At 44.6% G+C, this 17,898-nt stretch overlaps 1 protein-coding gene across 1 annotated transcript in view; it reads left to right on the top strand.

The window, feature by feature from the left end:
* Positions 1-12,995: 12,995 nt before the first annotated feature.
* Positions 12,996-17,898, top strand: part of LOC140736202 (E3 ubiquitin-protein ligase Itchy-like) — a 145,943-nt gene continuing 141,040 nt past the window's right edge. The window contains exon 1 of the mRNA XM_073062112.1: positions 12,996-13,140. The gene's annotated coding sequence lies outside the window, so the exon portion shown is untranslated. The remainder of the gene's footprint in view (positions 13,141-17,898) is intronic.

The raw sequence follows: 17,898 nt of genomic DNA, 5'->3' as shown, positions 1-17,898 counted from the left end.
TTAAATAGATTCTGGAAGCATTAATAATGATCTTTCAATAATCAAGAGTCTGGCATGGTTCCAGAGGATTGGATGATTGCAAATGTCATTCTGCTCTTCAAGAAGGGAGGGAGGCAGAAGAAAGAAAGTTATAGGCCGGTTAACTTGAGCTCAGTGGTTGGGAAGGTGTTGGAGTTGATAGTTAAGAATGTGGTTTTGGGATACTTGGAGGTACATGACAAAATGGGCCGAAGTCGGCATGGTTTCCTTGATGGAAATTCTTACCTGACAAATCTGTTGGAATTTTTAAAAGAACTAGCAGGCAGGATAGACGAAGGAGAATCAGTGGATGTTTTGTACTTGGATTTTCAGAAGGCCTTTGACAAGGTCCTGCACATGAAGCTGCTAAGCAAGATAAGAGTCCATGTTAGTACAACAAAGATACTAGTACAGCTAGAGCATTGGCTGATTGGCAGAAGGCAAAGAGTGGGAATAAAGGGAACCTTTCCTGATTGGCTGCCAGTGACTAGTGGTGTTCCACAGGGTTCGATGTCAGTTCTTACCTTGTATGTCAACGATTTGAATGATGGAGTTGATGTCTTTGTGGACAGGTTTGCAGACGATACAAAGAGAGGTGGAGGGGCAGGTAGTGCTGAGGAAGCACAAGGATTTACACAGATTAGGAGAATGGGCAACAGGTGTCAGGAAGTACATGGTCATACTCTTTGGTAGAAGGAATAAATGTATAGACTGTTTTCTAAATGAAGAGAAAATTCAAAAAACGGAGGTGCAAAGGGACTTGGGGATCGACATGGAGGATTCCCTAAAGGTTAATTTCCAGTTTGAATTGGTGGTGAGGAAGACAAATGCAATGTCACATTCATTTCAAGGGGACTAGAATATAAAAGCAAGGATATAATGTTGAGGCTTTATAAGGCAGTCATGATGCCTCACTTGGAGTATTGTGAGCAGCGTTGGATCCCTTACCTGAAAAAGGATGTGCTGACTTTGGAAAGGGTTCATAGGAGTCTCAAGTCAAGTCAAGTCACTTTTATTGTCATTTCGACCATAACTGCTGGTACAGTACATAGTAGAAATGAGACAACATTTTTTCAGGACCATGGTGCTACATGAAACAGTACAAAAACTAGACTGAACTACGTAAAAAACAACAGAAAAAAAACTACACTAGACTACAGACCTACCCAGGACTGCATAAAGTGCACAAAACAGTGCAGGCATTACAATAAATAATAAACAGGACAATAGGGCAGTAAGGTGTCAGTCCAGGCTCCGGGTATTGAGGAGTCTGATAGCTTGGGGGAAGAAACTGTTACATAGTCTGGTCGTGAGAGCCCGAATGCTTCGGTGCCTTTTCCCAGACGGCAGGAGGGAGAAGAGTTTGTATGAGGGGTGCGTGGGGTCCTTCATAATGCTGTTTGCTTTGCGGATGCAGCATGTGGTGTAAATGTCCGTAATGGCTGGAAGAGAGACCCCGATGATCTTCTCAGCTGACCTCACTATCCGTTGCAGGGTCTTGTGATCAGAGATGGCGCAATTTCCGAACCAGGCAGTGATGCAGCTGCTCAGGATGCTCTCAATACAACCCCTGTAGAATGTGATGAGGATGGGGGGTGGGAGATGGACTTTCCTCAGCCTTCACAGAAAGTAGAGACACTGCTGGGCTTTCTTTGCTATGGAGCTGGTGTTGAGGGACCAGGTGAGATTCTCCGCCAGGTTAACACCAAGAATGATTCTGGGAATAAAAGTGTTGTCATATCAGTTGTGATTGAAGGCTCTGGGCCTGTACTCACCAGGTTTTGCAAAATGAGGCTGTATCTCATTGAAACCTGATGAATGTTGAAAGGCCTAGTTAGAGTGAGAATGGAGAGGATGTCTCCTATAGTGAGTGAGTCTAAAACCAGAGGACACAGCCTCAGAATAGAGGGGCATAAATTAAGAACAGAGATAAGGAAGAATTTCTTGAAGCAGAGGGTAGTAAATTTGTGGAATTTGTTGCTAAAGGCAGCTGTGGAGGCTAGGTTACTGGGTGCGTTTAAGGTGGAGGTTGATAAATTCTTGATTGGTCAGGGCATGGAATGTTATGGGTGATGCACCATCAATAACTCTGAGACGTGAGTTAAGGTAGGCTTTTATTGGCTGGAAGAAAGCACGAGCAGCAAGAGACCACCACACAACATCCTGGAGACTGAGGGAGGAGCAGTGCCTCCAATCGCCTTTATACCGGGGTCCGTGGGAGGAGCCACAGGAGCAGTCAGCAGGGGGGGCGTGTCCAGACAGGTATATGTAGTTCACCACATTCACCCCCCCCCCTTTGTTTTAAAAGAGAGTCCCCATGGGGCGAAGTTTCTTACAAGTATATCTACAGGTTAAGTCTATCAGGTGGTCGAATCTGTCGCTGCGATCTATGTAACACCGGCTGTGATTGCACAGGTGCCGGTGGTGATTGCACTGGAGACGGTGGTTGTGCTGGTTCCAGCCTGACTGGAGGTGTCAGCCCACTAGGCGTCAGTGATCCCTCATGCATGTGCGAGGCGCCCGGTATGGGAGTGTCGTGAGGAGTCTGTGTAGGGCTCGGTGTGCGCGGTGTCACCTCGGGTACAGGGTTCATAGTTACCGTGGAGTGTTCGGGGTAGTGGTCTGCTGCTCCTGAGGGCGCCAGGTTGCGGACGGAGACCGTGTCCTCCCACCCATCAGGTAAGACCACATAGGCATACTGGGGGTTCGCATGTAGTAGGTGAACCCTCTCGACCAGCGGGGAGTATTTATTGCTCCTCGCATGTTTCCGAAGCAGCACTGGCCCTGGGGATGTCAGCCAAGCTGGTAGGGTGGTCCCAGTGGCAGACTTCCTGGGAAAAGAAAAGAGGCGCTCATGAGGGGTGGCATTGGTGGACGTACATAACAGAGAGCAGATAGAGTGGAGTGCCTCGGGGAGGACCTCCTGCCAGCGAGAGACCAGCAACCCCTTTGACTTAAGGGCTAAAAGTGTGGCCTTCCACACTGTGGCATTCTCCCTCTCCACCTGTCCATTTCCCCGGGGATTATAGCTCGTGGTCCGACTAGTAGCAATACCCCTAGCCAGCAGGTACTGGCGCAGCTCGTCACTCATAAAGGAGGACCCTCTATCACTGTGGATATAGCAGGGATATCCGAACAGAGTGAAGAGCTGGCGCAGGGCTTTTATGACAGACGTGGCAGTGGTGTCGGGGCAGGGGATGGCAAAGGGGAACCGCGAATACTTGTCGATAATGTTGAGAAAGTAGGCATTGCGGTCGGTGGAGGGAAGGGGGCCCTTAAAGTCAACACTCAGTTGCTCAAAGGGGCAGGTGGCCTTGATAAGCTGTGCCTTTTCAGGACGGTAGAAGTGCGGTTTGCACTCAGCGCAGACTTGGCAGTCCCTGGTCATCGTCCTGATGTCCTCAAGGGAGTAAGGCAGGTTCCAGGTTTTCACGAAATGGTAAAATCGGGTGACCCCCGGGTGGCAAAGATCTGCATGGAGGGTGTATAGCTGGTTGAGCTGTGTGCTGGCACACGCTCCCCGGGATAGGGCATCAGGGGGCTCATTGAGCCTTCCAGGCCAGTACAGGATATCATAGTTGTAGGTGGAGAGTTCTATTCTCCACTGCAAAATTTTATCATTTTTGATTTTGCCCCGCTGTTGGTTGCTGAACATGAACGCAACTGAGTGCTGGTCGGTCAGCAAGGTGAACCTTTTGCCAGCGAGATAGTGCCTCCAGTGCCTAATAGCTTCCACTATGGCCTGGGCTTCTTTCTCCACCGCGGAGTGCCGAATTTCAGAGCCTTGAAGGGTACGAGAGAAGAATGCTACTGGCCTGTCTGCCTGATTGAGGTTAGCAGCCAGCACGAAGTCGGGGGCGTCACTCTCTACTTGGAAGGGAATGGTCTCGTCCACCGCATGCATCGTTGCTTTGGCAATGTCCCCTTTAATGCGGCTGAAGGCCGCGCGGACCTCGGCAGAGAGGGGAAATGTGGTGGACTTGACCAGGGGGCAGGCCTTGTCTGCGTAGACGGTGTTCACTGGCCGCAGGTACTGTCTTTTGAGGGCGTCCAGTGCCCCTTGGTAGGTCGGCAGGTCCCTGATAAGGGAGTATACTTTCGGGCTGACCCTCGAAAGGAGGATTTTGTGCATGATAGCGAGCTCAGTCATGCGAATCTCCTCCAAGTATGATTGGAAGCATGCAAGCCAGAGTTCAAAGGCAAGAGCTGCTTCTGAGTCTTGAGGATCAATGTCCAATTTTTCCGGACGTAAAATGCTTTTCATGTTTTAAAACTTCCAGCCAATAAAACTGATGCACCATCAATAACTCTGAGACGGAGTTAAGGTAGGCTTTTATTGGCTGGAAGAAAGCACGAGCAGCAAGTGACCACCACACAACATCCTGGAGACTGAGGGAGGAGCAGTGCCTCCAATCGCCTTTATACCGGGGTCTGTGGGAGGAGCCACAGGAGCAGTCAGCAGGGGGGCGTGTCCAGACAGGTATATGTAGTTCACCACAATGGGGAGAAGGCAGAACAATGGGGTTGAGAGGGAAATTCAGCATTGATGAAATGGCAGAGCAAACTCAATGGGCTTAATTCTGCTCTAATGTCTTACTGGTCTTGTGGTCCAATTTTGCCCCATCATCAGCCTGTCCTTGCTAGTACTCTCACTATACAATGCCTCTGTTTGTAAATCAAGAGCCCTATTCTCAGCTCTATCACTCTGGTTCCTGTGCACCTGCCAAATTAGTTTAAACCCTCCTGAACAGCTCTAGCAAACCTGCCCACAAATATGTTGGTCCCCGTCAGGTTCAGGTATAACCCGTCCCTTTTGCACAGGTACCAAAGACCCCATCACCGCAGCTCCCTCCAGTAGGTCATCCCCCTCAACAGCATCCAAATCTGTATTCTTACTATTGAGGAGAACGGCCACAGGAGTACTCTGCATTGGCTGCCCAATTCCCTTCCTTCTCCTGGTAGTCACCCAGTTACTGGCCTCCTGCAACCTAGGAGTGATGACTTCCCTGTAGCTCCTATCTATCACTTCCTCGGCCTCCTTTATGAGCCAAATGTCATCGAGCTGCAGCTCCAGTTGCTCAACACATTCTCTGAGGAGCTGCAGCTCGGTGCCACTGGTGCAATGAAGTTATCTGGGAAACAATAGGTCTCCTGGAATTCCTACATCTTACACAAAGAACATAACACTGCCCCTGGAGCCATTCTCTAACTATGCCCTAACAAATGAGGAATGAAGACTACATTAAAGTCTAATTATCAAATGGTATGATGTATAAATGAGACCTGATGAAGCAGCTTGGCTGAATCGTTCACTCTTTATTCCTTTCCATGGGTGCAGCCTGACCTGCTGAATTCTCCCAGCATTTTGTTTGTGTTACTCTGGAGTTCCAACATCTGCAGAATCTTCTGTGTTAGAAAGTGGTATTTTGTATTTAATTATTTAATAGCCACTACACTTCATACAGAGAACTTGTGAAGTTGCCTTCGGATGTGTCTGCAACGTATGAGGTTAGAAAACCTGCATCAGTTTTACAGCAGTTGTGTTCTCCCCATGGAGTAATTTTGGGTTAATATTGTGGTTGGCGGTCATTCATGAATGAAATGTGAAAGAGATCTTTTATTTCTTCAGTAAAAGTATACCTCCATTTAGTTATGGTGAAGAATTTCTGTTTTAATGTAATTTGGTTTAATATATCCTGCATTTCAATTGAAGTTACACCTTATAAAGTATTTAACTAGCTGGAAAACACTTTTGGGTGTTTGGGGATAGCGGAATAAAGTAAATTCTTGTTTCTACATAGTGCACATGAGCTAAGTTCTGTCTGCTCCTGATAAACAGAGCACTGCTGTGTTCGAGGATGTTGCTATGTATTCACTGTGTATTTTTGTAATAAGATTAGAAATAATTGAATTTGCCATTGGGATCTTTTGCCTACGGTGGATGCAAGAAATGAATTCAAATGAATTCCATTTATGTCCCTATCCATGATCCTGTAGGGTTGAGCCTCTCCTTCAAAATAAACTTGTTTCATGACTAAAAGACACTGGAGCAGAATCAGGCCATTTAACCCATCAGGTCTGCTCTGCCATTCCATCATGGCTGATTTATTGCCCCTCTCAACCCAATTCTCCTACCTTCTTCACATAAACTTTGACTCCCTTACTAAACACAAACCTATCAACCTCCACTTTAAGTATATCCAATGACTAGGCCTCCACAGTTATCTGTGTCATTGAATTCCACAGATTCACCACCCTTTGACTACAGAAATTTTTCCTCATCTCTGTTCTAAAGGAACATCCTTCTATTCTGAGATTGTGCCCTCTGGTCCCAGACTCTACCACTATAGGAAACAACCTCTCCAGGTCCACTTTATCAAGGCCTTTCAATATTCAATGGGTTTCATTGAAATTCCCCCCCCCCCCCCATTCTTCTGGACTCCAAAAAGTACAGACCTAGAGCCATCAAAAGTTACTTATACATTAACCTTTTCATTTCCAGGATCATTCTCGTGAATCTCCTCTGGACCCTCTCCAATACCAGCACATCCTTTCTTAGATAGGAGGCCCAAAACTGTTTACAATACCCCAAGTGTGGTCCAACCAATCCCTTATAAAGCCTCATAAAGCATAAAGATGACATCTTAAAGTTCTCTCTCTCTCTCCCCTCCCTCTCACCCCCTCTCTCTCCTTCCCCTCCCTCACTCCCTCCCTCTCTCTCTTCCCCTCTCTCCTTCCCTCCCTTAGCATCCCACTCAAGATTACACTAGAAATCTGTGCAACAGCAGAAAAAGGATATGCAGGGAGGCTCAACCATTTCAAACTGACTCAATCAAAAGCACTATATGTTATGTATTATTTTTAAAAATTGTCCAGTGCTTAACTGAATTTCATTTATTACATTCTTTGCTGTCGGGCTTGTGCTTTGAAAAGTTGCAGGTGATTTGTGACTTGAGAATGAAGTCAGTTTAAATATTATTGTTACTTGTTCCTGATCCAACTCATTATGCATTTCTTTCCTTCAATTCTACTGACACGACTTCAGACTTTGAAAGTACAGGAGACTGCAGATGCTGCAATCTGGAACAAACACAACACTGAAGGAACTCAGCAGGTCAGACATCTGTGGTGGGAAATGGATAGGTAACATTACAGGTTCAAACCCTTCATCTGGATATTCACGAGACCAGATAGAGGGTTTCAACCTGAAAAACTGACTATTTCATAGACGTTCCCTTGACTTGCTGTGTTTCTGCAGCAATTGTAGATGCAAGAAATCTGAAATAAAACAAGATGCTGGAAATAACTGTGTTCCTCAAGAGAGAGGAAATAACCGCCAAACATAAGATTCTGCAGATGCTGGATATATTCCAATTTTCTTTGTAAGTTCCCTATCATTGGCTTTAGACAGACTAACCTGTAATTATCTGACTACGGTATTTACTCTCTTCTGATCATTTGACACCTTGTTTGTGGCTAGTGCAGATTTCAAGATCTCTTTCGGGGCTCCAGTAATCTCTTACTTTGTCTCCCATAGCAGCTTCTTATGTATTTCCTGGAGAAATTTACAGGGCCCCAGGGACCTAGTCACTTTTAAGCCTGCTAAGAGTGATCACTCGTCGAGTATGATGTTCCTCTAAGGTAGGGGTCCCAACCTTTTTTATGCCACAGACCGATACCATTAAGCAAGGGGTCCATTGACTCTATGTGTTGGGAACTCCTGTCCTTAATGAATTGTTTAACATAGAGAGGCTGATGCATTGGCAGCAACCACATAGTTCTTGACAGATCAGAGACGGTATCCATTGGAGTGGAATGCAAGATGACTGGGGACCCTTCGCTGCTGTGATTTTCCTCCACCTTCACTACCATTGTGATGTGTCATCATCTTCCACTAGCTCCACCGTTGAGATCTTGGTTGGATCGCTCTTCGTCTGAAACCTCCCCGCTGAACTTACCACCATGGGTGACCCTACTCGGAGCTAAGCTAAGGCAGCACCGCTATTGGGATCTCAGGAGCCTTTCCACCATGACAAGGTGACGGTCGTCTGAGGAGACATCTAACACCATTCTCTTCCACATATACATTAGAGTTCCGCTGTCCCGACTGGAATCTCCAGCAACAAATCCTTCTCATTCTTCCGAATGCTGAACTAACCAGCATTTGGAAGACCAGTGAGATGGACTTGCCAGTTGCTGAAGGAGCCCAGGCATCTTCTGCCAATTTAAAGCTGCATTTCCCACGTGTGAAGTGTTTGAATCATTCTCTTACCTAGTCAGCGCTGGAGTCATTGAGTGTATTCAAGGCTGATACAGATCTCTGGATAGCTATAAGCAAAATGACACGGGGAGCAGACACTTGAAAGCAAAATCAGATCAACCACAGTCTTGTCGAGAGGAGCAGACTCGAGGGCTGCACAGCCAGCATCACATTTTATATTAGGAATAACATTGTTTACAGCACTGTTGTGACTGATTAAGACACATGGAGATAGAAGCTGGTAGATATAAAAGGTCTTTTTTCATCACGACAAGCAGGTACTCTCTTGGAGATAATTTCAGTTGAATCTTCCTGAACTCGGTGTGCAATGAGTTCTTAAGTGAGTGTGTGGAATGAGCTGCCAGCAGAGTTGGTGGATGCTGGGTTGATTTCAACATTCAAGATAAATTTGTATAGGTATGTGGATGGGGTGGGTATGGAGGGATATGGTCCATGTGCAGGTTGATGGGTCTAGGCAACATTATAGTTCAGCACTGACTGGATGGGTCAAAGGGCCTGATTATGTGATATTTTTTCTATGATATTGTGACTCTAAGCGTTGGAGGAACTCAGCAGGTCTGGAGCATCTGTGGAGAGGAATAAACATTTGACATTTCTGGCTGAGACCCTTCACCAGGACTCATTGCTACCAAAGGTCTCAGAGTGTGTCAACAAAGACTTGGCAAATTTCCATAGATGTACAGTGCAGCCTTTCTGAATGGTTGCATCAGTGTCTGATATGCACAGGATCTCCAATGCACAGGATTGCAAGAGCCTGGAGAGAGTTGTAGATTCAACCAGCTCCATCACCAGCGCAAGCCTCTCCACCATCAAGGACAATGCAGTGGTTCAAGAAGGTGACAGTGATCATTAGGGACTCTACTCATCAAGGACATGTCCTGTTTCTCATTACTACCATTGGGGAGGAGGTACAGGAGCCTGAAGATTTAGAAGCAGCTCCTTCCTCTCCACCATTAAATTACTGAATGGTCCGTGAGCCCTTGGAGCCTGCTGTGCCTCCTTTCACACTATTTATGTATTGTAACATATCATAATTTTATCTGTTGTGCTGCTGCACCACAACAGATTTCACAACACATGTCAGTGTTAATAAACCTGCAGCTATTGAAATTGTATTTAATCAGAATCAATGACCTCATTTACTTCAATACTTTGGATCTGACAAATATCATGTCCATCATGAACACTAGCCTCCATAGTATCCAGGACATCTTCAAGGAGCCTCTGAAAGGTAGTGTTCATCATTAAGGACCATCACCACCCTGGCTATGCCCTCTTCTCCTTGCTACTGTCAAGTTACAAAGGTTGAACAAGTTAGGTCTTTATTCTTTGGAGCATAGAAGGTTGAGTGGGGTCGATAGAGGTATTTAAAATTATGAGGGGGATAGATAGAGTTGACGTGGATAGGCTTTTTCCATTGAGAGTAGGGGAGGTTCAAACAAGAGGACATGAGTTGAGAGGGGGCAAAAGTTTAGGGGTAACACGAGGGAGAACTTCTTTACACAGAGAGTGGTAGCTGTGTGGAACGAGCTTCCAGTAGAAGTGGTAGAGGCAGGTTTGATATTGTCATTTAAAAAAAAATTGGATAGATATATGGACAGGAAAGGAATGGGAGGTTATGGGCTGAGTGCAGGTTTGTGGGACTAGGTGTGAGAAGCGTTCGGCACGGACTAGAAGGGCCGAGATGGCCTGTTTCCGTGCTGTAATTGTTATATGGTTATAAGATTTTGGTGAGGTCTGATTTGGAGTATTGTGTGCAGTTTTGGTCACCTACCTACTGGAAAGATGTAAATAAGGTTGAAAGAGTACAGAGAAAAATTCTAACTCCTTGGATATTCAAGTAACTCAGTTATTGACTACAGAGCAAATAAATCTATGACCATGTTTGATGTGATAAGTAACAAAGTAAGTCTGGTATGGAACCTTCCTTAATCTCTATCACAATCATCCTAAATAACTTAGCTGAATGCTGTATGTCTGATGCCTGGTTTGATGTAGACCAATTAACCGAATCCCATTGTCTTGTGTTTGTTGCATACAAGAACATCTCATGGTCTTGCTAGATAGTATACAAAGCATGTCTATTGAGCAGCCTATGTCTGTCCATATACTGTTTGTTCACAAAGTGATCCTTTTAATTCCAAGCAACAAACAAATTATTTATTTATTGAGTGGAATTGGCCCTTCCGGCCCTTCAAGTCGTGTTGCACAGCAACCCCTGATTTAACCTAATCAGGCTAATCACAGGATTATTTGCAATGACCAATTAACCTACCAGCTCGTATGTCTTTGGACTGTGGGAGGAAACTGGAGCACCTTGAGAAAACCTACACAGTCACAGGGAGTATGTATAAACTCCTTACAGACAGCGATGGATATTGAGCCAGGGTCATTGGTACTGTAGAGCATTGTGCTGACCACCACACTACCATGCCGTACTATGTGCTGGAGGAACTCAGCAGGTCTGGCGATATCTGTGGAAGGAAAGGAAGAGTCAGCATTTTGGGTTGAAACACTGCATCAGCCCTTATTAACACACACAACATGCTGGAGGAACTCAGCAGGTCAGGCAGCATCTATGGAAAGGAATAAATAGTCAGTGTTTTGGGCTGAGATGGTTGATGCAGTGTTTTGACCTGTAATATCAATAATTCCTTTTCTTCCACAGATACTGCTTAACTCATTGAGTTTCTCCAGCAGACTGTAATTCCTAAAAGTGTCATTTCAGACAGTAGATGAAAGTCGGTCACAAGGAAAGATCTGGAATAAACTGAGGAAATGTCCACATTGATCTTCACCCATTTTTGTATCATCATGGCAACTGCCCAAGACCACAAGAGTCTACAGAGACTACTGCTCATCACATCACTAAAACCAACCTCCCCTCCAGGGACTCTGTCTGCACTTACTGCTACCTTGTAAAAGCAGCCAATCCCAGACGGAGGATGAAAGGAGACCTGATAGAGGTGTGTAAGATATTGATCATGTGGATAGCCAGAGGCTTTTTCCCAAGGGCTGAAATGGCTAACACGAGGGGGCATAGTTTTAAAGTGCTTGGAAGTAGGTACAAGGGGCTGTCAGAGGTAAATTTTTCACACAGAGATTAGTGGGTGCATGGAATGCAGTGGCAGCGAAGGTGATAGAGGCAGATGCAATAGAGTCTTTTGAGAGACTCTTAGATAGGTACATGGAGAATAGGAAGAATAGAGAGCTATGGGCTAGGAAAAATCTAGGCAGCTTCTAGAGTAGGTTACATGGTTGGCGCAACATTGTGGGCCAAAGGACCTGTAATGTGCTTTCTCCCCTTTCCCATCTTGCAGAAGATGCTAAAGTCTGAAAGCATATACCAACAAGTTCAAGGACAGTTCCTATCTCACAGTAAAATGGACTCTTCTATAAGATAGACTCTTGATCTCACTATTTACTGTATGTAATCATGGTCTTGCACCTCATTGCCTATCTGCACTGCACATTCTCTGTAATTGCATCAATAGACAATAGACAGTAGGTGCAGGAGTAGGCCATTTGGCCCTTCTAGCCAGCACTGCCATTCACTGTGATCATGGCTGATCATACACAATCAGTACCCCGTTCCTGCCCTCTCCCCATATCCCTTGACTCCGCTATCTATAAGAGCTCTATCTAACCCTCTCTTGAATGCATCCAGAGACTTGGCCTCCACTGCCTTCTGGGGCAGAGCATTCCACTTATCTACCACTCTCTGGGTGAAAAAGTTTTTCCGCATCTCTGTTCTAAATGGCCTACCCCTTATTCTTAAACTATGGCCTCTAGTTCTGGACTCACCCATCAGCGGGAACATGCTTCCTGCCTCCGTGTGTCCAATCCCTTAATAATCTTATATGTTTCAATCAGATCCCCTCTCATCCTTCTAAATTCCAGTGTGTATTGCTTCCTGTTATTGCTTTTCCTTTGTAGTACCTCAATGTATCGATTGATGTAATGAACTGATCTGTACGGGTGGCACACAAAACAATTTTTCCCTTTACCTTGGTACATGTGACAATAATCCATTTACCAAATCCTGGGAGTATTCAAGTCGGGCAGCATCTGTAGAGGGAAGTACATGTTAACGCTGTGGATCAAAGACCTTCGATCAGAACTAGAAAGGTCAGAAATAAAACTAATTTTAGGGCAAAGAGGTAAAGGATGACAGGAGTAAAAGGCAAGATATGGGGCTAAGAGACCACGAGTGTTTGGATGAAAATATTGGTAATGGAGATAGCTAATACAGTGTGTGAAAGATACTAATTATCTCAAGGGTTGTTATGAACCCTCCCCCAAATAAACAGACGAGAAGAAAGAAAGGCGATGCTATAAATATTGGATACAAGGCAGGATGGCCAATTTGCCGAAATAGTTGAATTCTGAAAGCTTTGTAGTTGGTGGGAAACTTGTAGGCTGCGCCAGGTCTGGATATTTCCCACTTTAATGCAGTGTTAACAAAAATTCCGCTGCATTCAAAGCCATGATTATTCTTGTGCATCCTCATTATTATTGAAGAGCGAATCAAGCGGACTTGTCCCCATACCGAAGAGCAGGTGCCAACAGTCTTTGAGTGACGTGGGCGTGGGGCCAATGAGTGCAGCTGGAAGTTCGGGTCGCTTTTCGTGACGTACGGTGACCAATGGGGCGGAGGCGGGACCGGGTGAGGGGCCCGCCCCTGCGGTCACGTGAGCAGGCGCTGCAAGATGGCGATGGTGGAGGGGTAAAGTTGGTGGCTGTGAGCGGTGTCTTGTGTGTGACTGGGCGAGGGGCAGGAGGCGAGGACCTATCACCTCGAAAACCTCGCAAGGCCGATTGAAGTCTCGCAGTTGGCTCAGGTAACTACAGCTTTGTGTTTGTAACACGGTGTACAGGGGAGGGGTACCTGTTGGTGGGTTCCTTCGTGTAATGGCGGGGTGGGCCAACCCCCCCTCCCACTCCGTATTCCCGGCCTCGGCCAGCCCTCTTCACCCTTCGGTTTCCCCCACCCTTGCCCCTTCTAGAAAACGTCCCCGAAGGCCCGAACAACTTGCCGTGACGTCTGTCGCTGGGTTGGGCATTTCCCCGTCTGTTTATTACCCACGGAACGATGTGGGTAAGTTTCGGATCAACTTTTGGCATCCGTTTCCCAACCTTTAAACCTCGTCGGTGGGTCAGTTTTCAAGGGAAGAACCGTCTGTCTGTCTCTTAGTCTCTCCACCTACCCCTGTTTCCCTGGAGACATTTCTTGACTGTCTTGAGGTCCAAAGCTCATTGATAAAAGCAGTCTGAAGCAGTGTTAAATGCTTTTTGAAATTTCATGAACTTAACAGAATCGTTAGGCACATGTGGAGCAAGTTTTGCCTGTCACGCTTATGTCTCATGTAGAACTGGAAATGATTTATCTGATTCTCCAGAAACCGTTTTTTTTTTAGAGCTCTCTCTCATCCAGCCTCTACAAGTTGAGTTCAAGCAACACTTACAAAATGCTGGAGGAACTCAGTAAGTCAGACAGAGTCTATGGAAAGAATGGAGGTTTCGGACAGAAGACCCTTCAGTGTTTATTCCCCGGCAGACTTGAGCTCCTCCAGCATTTTGTGTGTGTTGCTCTCAATTTCCAGAATTGGCAGAATCTCTTGGGTTTATGAGTTCCATATCTGTGTTTTTAAGAGAAGGTTTTCTATAAAAGCTCCAAATGTGTCTTTTGCCTATCAGTTGATGGTCTTTGAGGAGTTTTCTTTTCCCTGTCAGCCAACCTGTCATGATCTTAATGCACTTCCACCAAATCTTGATCTTCTATCCTTGAGAATCTCAGGGTTGTGTACACTGCATAATAAATGTACTTTGAATTCTTGAATCTTCAAGGAAAACACTTCTGAGTTCTTCGGTCTAATCTTGTAATTGAAACCCTTGTTTTCTGGAGTTGATTGAGGAAATGCTCTAATTTTGGAGAAATTTTCTGGAGGTTGTGGTCTAATAAGAAAATTTTTGTGATTAAGTTGAGGATTCTACCACATACTGCACTAATGTCAATCTTTATCTGATTATGCTCCTCTGATTGTGTTGGAAAGTTATGCTATTGTATCCATAATGCCACTACAGATTGATTATGTATGTGGATTTATCTTTTAATACGTTTCACTAATAACAGAACTGGCATAGGAACATGCTGGCCTTGCATAATATGTTCTGGGTTGTATGAAGTTATCTAATTTGGGGATGACATAGATATATTTGTTCACAGTATTATTGTTAGGATTTAATTTTATTTTTTAAAGTGCTTGGAAATGCTTTTTATCCTTTTGATTGGTGGCCAAAGGCAAGAGTGATTTTGCAAGAATCCACGATAGCAAATAAGGCATTTTAAGAGAAAACAAAGTATTTGGTGACCTCAATGTTCTGGAATAGTGCATTGGTCTTTATATCTGACTGGAAATATAAACAGAGCTGCTAATTAGTACTTCATCTACAAGACAATGCTTCATTGTATAGTCCGGTTTCTCCAAAGTACTGTATAAACTAAACTTGAATTTTTTTTCATGTTCTGACTTGCTCACTTTTTAATGACATTTGTTACTAAGGAGCAACTCTTTTTAAATTCATTTTTGTTCATTTGTTAGGCTTTTCAATTTTTATTTCCAGGTAGGAACTGTAATCCATAATTTAAATTGCCATGAAACACGTGATTCCAGATGAGGCAAATGTCTTGAATTTTAAAAATACCATATGAAGCATCAACTGGCCACAGTTCATAAACACGAGATTCTGCAAATGCTGGAAGTCCAGAGTAACATACAAAATGCTAGAAGAACTCATCAGGTCAGGCAGCATCTATAGAGAGGAATAAACAATAAATGTTTCAGGCTGAGACCCTTCATTGGGACTGGAAAGGAAGAGGGAATAAGCCACAATAAAAAGATGGGGTAAGGGGGAGGAGGATGAGCTGGAAGGTGATGGGTGAAGCCAGCCATATGTTAAAGGTAAAAGGGGCTGGAGAAGAGGGTGGACCATGGGAGAAAGGAAGGAGAGGCACCAGAGGTAGGTAAGGGGAAGACGTATGGGGCCAAAGTGGGGAATAGAAGAAGGGGGAGAGGGAAAAATTACCAGAAGGAAAAAATAATGTTCTTGCCATCAGGTTGGACACTACCCAAATGAAATATAGGGTGTTGCTGCTCCACTCTGAGTGGTATCGTCATGGCAAAAGAGGAATCCATGGATCAACATTTTGGAACAGGAATAAATGGAGGATTGGAATTAAAATACGTGGCTGCAGGAAAATTCTGCTTTTGGTGACTGGAGTGGAGGTGCTCAACAAAATTGGATCCCCAACTTGATGTGGAGGAGGTTGGATTAACATATTTCTGTAGCAACAATTACCTTAGTATTAGTGTTCAGTTGATAGGTTAGTTTAAATTTGAAACTCTTTTACTAATCTGTGTTTATGTTTGGCTTGAACATTTGTCTGCCAACAGAGTTATCAGTGTACATCTGAAAAAAAAAATTAAGTGTGCAGATGCTGGTCAGAAACAAAACCAGAAATGCTGGAAGGACTCAGCATGTCTGACACATCTGTGGATAGAGAAATGCCTAACTTTGCAAGTTAAAGACATTGTCAGAACTGGGAAAGAGAGAGAGAAGTTGGTTTAAAGTTGCAGAAATGGTTTTGGGGATAGAACAAAGGAAGTGTCTGTTATGGGTTGAGGCCAAGCTGTTGTGAGGATGAGTTATTAATGAAGTCAAATTAAAGAGTAATAAAGAAGTGTGTGCTGCAAGTAGTAGGTCAGGGTGGTGTTAACGAGAGGGGAAGAAATTGAGCCAATATGTATGGACAAAGGAAGTTACTTATTGGAAAATCCAGTGCAAAAGAATGCAATGTGCCCAGATACAAAGTGCCTTTATTATCAAATTATGTATGCAGTACAGCATCCTGAGATTTGTCTTCCCACAGACAGCCACAAAACAAAAATACCGTAGAACCTGTCAAAGGTAAATATCAAACACCCAACCTATGGAAAAAAGAGCAATTGGCCAAACCACACAAATAAAACATCGGACCATAGCGTCCTAGAAACATTTTAAGAATGCTTCTACTTAATTCGGTTCAGTCCAATTGATTGAACTGTGTTGTTGACTACAGGCCGTAGAGCCAATCCCATCGAAGTACTTTGATCAAAATCGCACAAAGTAACAGTAAGGTGCCATTTCTCCAGCCTTTTGTTTGAAACTCAGTTTGAAAGTTGAATTATTACCAAAGTTTGCGCAACTAATATCTACATTTCTGATAAGTCCCAAGTAATACAGTAAATATCAGTGTTAGTCTGCTGATATTTCTCATGCTCGGTGGGGAAGGGACTTGACAATAACTGGGATGTTGCCTGACTTGCAACTAGCAGATTGTTACTATCCCTCGTTAAAATGTTTATAGTTTTATTACTTAAACGTGTTTGTTTTCCCCTGAATTTTATTTATCAGTAGTTGCCGGGAATGCAGATGGTTCTGATTCGTCTGGAGTTTGTAGTCCCACCCTGCACTGCATTTCCTCAGCTAGATAAACCATTCCACCAATATGGAGCACTCCGTCTGCCAAAACAAGCGGGATCTCCCGGTGGTCACCTGTTTTAGTTTCACTCCCTATTCCGATATGTCCATCCATGGCCTTCTTCACTGTCCGGATAAGGCCACACTTAAGTTTGAGGAACAACACCATGTATTCCGTTTGGGTGGCCTCCAACCTGATGGCATGAACATCGGCGTCTCAAACTTCCAGTAGTGCCTCCCACCGCCCCCTCCCCTTCACCATTTCCCATCCCCTTTTCCCTCTCTCATGTTATCTGCTTGCCTGTCCATTGTCTCTGGTGCTGCACCCTCCCTTTTTCTTTCTTCCATGGCCTTCTCTCTCTTTCACCAATCAACTTACTAGTTCTTTGCTTCATCCCTCCCCCTCCGAGTTTCACCTATCACCTGGGGTTTCTCTCTCCCTTCCCCCCACCTTTCAAATCTACTCAGCTTTTTTTCCTCCAATCCTGCAAAGTGTTTCAGCCCAAAACGTTGACTGTACTTTTTTCCACAGATGCAGCCTGACCTGCTGAGTTCCTCCAGCATTTTGTGTGTGTTGCTCAGATTTCCAGCATCTGCAGATTTTCCCTTGTTTGTGATTTAAACCATTCTACCATGTCATTATGTCAGGGAAGAGTTCACAGGAAGAAATTGCTCAGGTAACACACACAAAATGCTGATGGAACACAGCAGGCCAGGCAGCATCTATAGGAAGAAGCACTGTTGACATTTTCTCGGCCCGAAACGTCAACAGTGCTTCCTATAGATGCTGCCTGGCCTGCTGTGTTCCACCAGCATTTTGTGTGGTGTTGTTTGAATTTCCAGCATCTGCAGATTTCCTCGTGTTTGCTCTTTTGCTCAGGTAAGCGTGTTTTGTACATCAAAATACAGTTCTGTGCAGAAGTCTTACACACCGATATATAACTAGGGTGCATAAGAATTAGGCACAGTACTGTGTTTGTCAACGTGGAGCTGAGAGCAGATTTGTAAGTCTTTCAGAAGCAAAGGATGTTAGGAATGGCGAGAGTGAAGTGCTGTAGGACGGTTGTGGGACAGATGGC

The sequence above is a fragment of the Hemitrygon akajei genome, chromosome 11, assembly GCF_048418815.1.
Source record: "Hemitrygon akajei chromosome 11, sHemAka1.3, whole genome shotgun sequence".
Taxonomy (NCBI): domain Eukaryota; kingdom Metazoa; phylum Chordata; class Chondrichthyes; order Myliobatiformes; family Dasyatidae; genus Hemitrygon; species Hemitrygon akajei.
This window is presented reverse-complemented; position numbering and strand designations above follow the sequence as displayed.